General features: G+C 43.8%; 1 long non-coding RNA gene across 1 annotated transcript; it reads left to right on the forward strand.

Annotated features, from left to right (window-relative positions):
* Positions 1 to 396: 396 nt before the first annotated feature.
* On the forward strand, positions 397 to 4,354 carry LOC142477495 (uncharacterized). The gene is made up of 3 exons (XR_012792432.1): positions 397 to 501; positions 1,746 to 1,856; positions 4,241 to 4,354. It is a non-coding gene; the product is annotated as an uncharacterized LOC142477495 (long non-coding RNA).
* The last annotated feature ends 242 nt before the right edge of the window (positions 4,355 to 4,596 follow it).

The following is a 4,596-nucleotide window of genomic DNA, read 5'->3' on the forward strand; positions in this document are numbered from 1 at the left end:
TGGTCTCTCCCTGTTTCTCACCGTGCCTCCTCCCATTTCCTTGCACCTGTGCGTCTCCGCATATATCCCTATACTCAGAGCCGGCTCCGGTCAGTGACATGGGATGCCCAAATATGAGCATACCCATATATGGGCATCCATGCCACTGACCGGAGCCCGCTCTGTTGCGGATATGGAGAGAGACTGGGAGATTTACATCCCCTTATAATTCATATGGTGCATAGTACCGGCACGTATTGTTTTACCGGTACTGTGTACCTTCCTACTTTCACACTGGTACAGTATATGCTGCAGTGGGACTGAGAGGGATATATTGGTAACACATAGTCATTGTTGGGGGAATTCAATCCATTTTGAAAATAGTAATGAAATGTTTTTTACTTTTCTTTTTTTTCAGTAATGAAGAATGAAACATTTCTGTTAAAATTGAATTGGAGGTGAACTGGATTCATCATCAACTCTGCACCAGTGTGAATTGATGTTCTTTAATGTTCTGATAAGGTACATGCAACATCTCTTCCTCAACCCCTGCACCACTCTCTGCCTCTTGCCTCTCTCTCTCCACCTCCCTGCTAAGCGTATTAACCCATCTAATGTAATCCACATTCCATGTCTCACTTTACTCTTCACTTCTCACGTGCCCTCTGGAATGACTGCTCTCTGACTAACAAGGTCTATTTGTACATGACCTCTTCTGCTCTCATCATCCACCACCTCTCATTCCCCTCACCCCTGTCCTACTCGATACCTCAGCTTAATTGAACTCTCTCCTCTGACATCTACCCTTATCTCTAACCTCTCCTCACTTTCTGCTTAAACTAACTATCTTGTTAACTTTTACAATGCTATCATCTCCTCCTCCTCCCTCCTCCTCCTCCCTCCTCCTCCTCCCTCCTCCATCATATATATGCCCCTTCTAGGCTCTGACACACTCATCCCTCTAAGGCCATGATTATCATGGGCACATGCTTGGTCATCCACAGTGTGTGCGAGCGATGCAGAGCCGCCTCGGACCTCAGTGCAGGGATTGCTGCATACCCCCAGCATCTGTCACCCACAAACAATACACACACTAATACTCCCCACAATACACACTATAATACCTCCTCAATACTAATCTCCCCAATAATATTATAGCTCCAAACACAATATACACAACACCCTTACACAAGATACACAATCTAGTACTCTCCTCTGCACCTCTACACACAATATAATACTCCCACACACACAATATACACACTACCCTCCTACCCCCATAAAATACAACCAATAATACACACACACTTTGTGGATGTTGGGACCAGCTCCCGGCATGCACCAGTGAAAGAGAGAGGCCCGCAGAAGCTCGGAAGAACTCCCTCCATCCGTGCCTTCCTCCGTTTCACATCTTCTCCCTGTCTCTCTCCCTCCCTTTCCTTGCATCTCCCTGCGTCTTTACGTATACCCAGTCAGTGACGGCTCTGGTCACGTGATGCCTTAATATGGGCTTATCCATATATGTTCATCCACGTCACTAATGTGATGCCCGCACTGTTGCGGAGCTGGTACTTACGACGGGCACTTATTGTTTTATCAGTACTGCGTACCTGACTCTACCGGCCTACTTTCAACACTAGTACAATATGTGCTTCACTACGAGTGAGTGGGGAATATTGGCATCACACAGTCACTGTTGAATATGCCATTCAATCCATTTTGAAAATAGTAATGCAATGTGGTTTGGTTTTGTTTGCTTTTTGCAGTAATGAAGAATGGAAAAGTTATATTAAAATTAAATTGGAGGGGGACTAGATTCAGCATTTCATCATGAACTCTGCACTTGTGAGAATTTAACTTCTTGAATACCCTGACAGGTACACGCAACATTAAGACTATAATCTGCTGTGCAAGCTTTCGTGCTATACCTCCCCCTCAGGTTTTGATTTATACATTTGCTCCCTCAATTCATGTCCTCTAATATTTGAAAGCTCTCTCCTAGCATTTTCTCTTTACCACAGAACGTCATCCCAATGTAACCTCTCTCTTGTTCTTTCTGCTTGCTGTTTCCTCACTCCTCTGTTAAACTTTTCTAATTTCTCTAACTTCCACACTCCTGCTTTTATCCACATGTTCTCCTCTTTCCTTCCCCTACCTTTGCATGTGTCTACACACTGCACCATTTGTACAGACCTCTATTGCAGCTATTTCTGCACTGCTCAATGAAAAGCACTCTTTAATATCCTATTCTCTGGGCCCCCTCTCTCTGCGCCCCCTCTTTTGGCGCCTCCTCTCTCTGCGCCCCCTCTCTCTGCGCCTATCTGTCTCATTCTCTCTACGTCCCTCTCTCTCTACATAGAGCTATCTCTGTCTCTCTCTACACCTATCTCTGTGTCTCCTTCTATGTTTGCTGATGTGTGGGATATCTCTTATAATCTTGAACCTGCTCATATACACATCGGGCCTCCCTGCTAAGAGTGTTAACCTATCTAATGTAATCCACATTCCTTTCCTTACTTTTCTCTTCCCTTCTCCTATGCCATCTGGAATGTCCGTTCTCTGACTAACAAGGCTCTAGTTGTACATGACCTCTTCTGCTCTCATCATTCACAATCAGTCATTCCCCTCACCCCATCTTACCTGTCCCACTGATTTGCCTCTGCTTAATTAAACTCTCCTCTGACATCTACTCTAACCTCTCTGCTCTCTCTCTCTTTCCGCTTAAACTAACAATCTTATTAACTCTTACAATGCTATCCTCCTATCTATATGCCCCCTCTAGGCTCTGACACACTTGTCCCTCTAGCCCACACCCTTGGCTAAATTCCCAAACATGTTCATCACACTTCCACTCGCTGTTCTTAATGCCTATGAAGGAAATCACACAATTGATATTTGATTTTTCTACAGTAAAAATGTCTCCAGTCCTGTATAAAGCTGCTCTCTGGGGCCAAACCACACTACTTTTTTTTCACATTCATCAACACTCAAATTTAATTTACGCTGTCTTTTTTTCCCTGTATTTGACTCCCTCCACTAACCTTCTCCTCACACTTGCCATCCTTCCTTCACTTCTCCTCAAGCATTTGACTACTTCAGAGGCAAGGTGGATGCCACCCACAAGGAGATTCCTTCTGTCCCTTCCCCCTTCTCTCCTTCTACCTAATTCTCCTTCTGCATTTGACTCCTTTTCTTCTCTTACAGAGCTGGAAGCTAATCATCTTCTCTTCTCCCTCTACCACATGCCCTCTAGATCGTATCCCCTCACACCTTACTGCATCGATTAGTCCCCACTCTCACCCACATCTTCAATTCCTCCCTATTCTCTGGCTCTTTACCCTCTTACTTTAAGCCTGTAGTGGTCACCCTTTTCTCAGAAACAACCTACACCCTATGTGCCTTACTAACTACCGCCCTGTATCCCTCCTGCTGTTTGTCTCCTAATTGCTAGAATGTCAACATTCTTAAATCACATTCCCTCCTGGATCCTTTACAACCTGCCTTTCGTACAGCTCGTTCTACAGACTGTGCTTAAAGCAAATTCCCAAGGTCACTTTTCCCTACTAATCCTACTTGATCTATCTGCTGCGTTTGATGCTCTCAATCACTCTCCTCCTTCATATTCTAAACTCTCTCTTGGTATCCGTAACACAGTTCTATCCTGGTTTTCATCATAACTTTCCTGTCACACATTCTCCATCTCTGTTGCTAACATGTCTTCGTCTTCTATTGATCTGTCTGTGGGTATACATCAGGGCTCTGTTCTGAGATCTCTCTTTCTCTCTACATACTATCATTTGGTGACCTCATCAACTCTTTGTGACAATCCTATAAATAACAAATACAAATATCAGGTCATGGGAATAAGTGATTTGGACATAAAAGTAACATTTCGGAAGTGTGGACAACTAATACATCTTGTAGATTGCCTTTACAGTGTGATGTCATTGATTCAGTAGATTGTGTGCAGACCAGGACTGCAGTACAGTGTCACTCACATGGATGACTTGCGTGGTAGAAGCTCAAGAACAAGGATGTCAAACTCCAGTCCTCGAGGGCAGCAAACAGGCCAGGTTTTCAGGATATCCCTACTGAAAACCTGGCCTGTTTGGGACCCTCGAGGACTGGAGTTTGACATGCATGCTCTAGAAGGAGCACAGCTGTGGGTGGGAGGTGGATTTGCTTTGCATCAAATGGTTTGGAGCAAGGTTTATTGTATGTATTATCATAATAACAATGCAATGCTTAACTTTTATTTCAGGAGGGATGACTGCAGAACAGAAGTGAATATTGAAGCCATGTGTTCCTTTTCTTGCAAAAGAGAAAATTTGAAGGACAGTTGAAGAGAAGGAAAATTACTACACAGAGACAGATAAGCAATGTGTATATTTCTCATTTACCATTTAGTATTTGTCGTTTTATTGACTCCACACAATCCGGCTGCTACGGGTTTCACATTGAATATTTTCATCTCTACTCTACCCCTTCCTGTGATCTGAACCATGCAAGTTTTCGTTGATTCAATACATCATGAGTAGAGTGTGGCTACAGTATGAAGTAAAGACCCAAGGACCACATCTACTACCATTCATAACAAGAACATGTGCAGTAGCGCAC

This window comes from Ascaphus truei, unplaced genomic scaffold (genome assembly GCF_040206685.1).
Source record: "Ascaphus truei isolate aAscTru1 unplaced genomic scaffold, aAscTru1.hap1 HAP1_SCAFFOLD_2149, whole genome shotgun sequence".
Classification (NCBI taxonomy): Eukaryota; Metazoa; Chordata; class Amphibia; order Anura; family Ascaphidae; genus Ascaphus; species Ascaphus truei.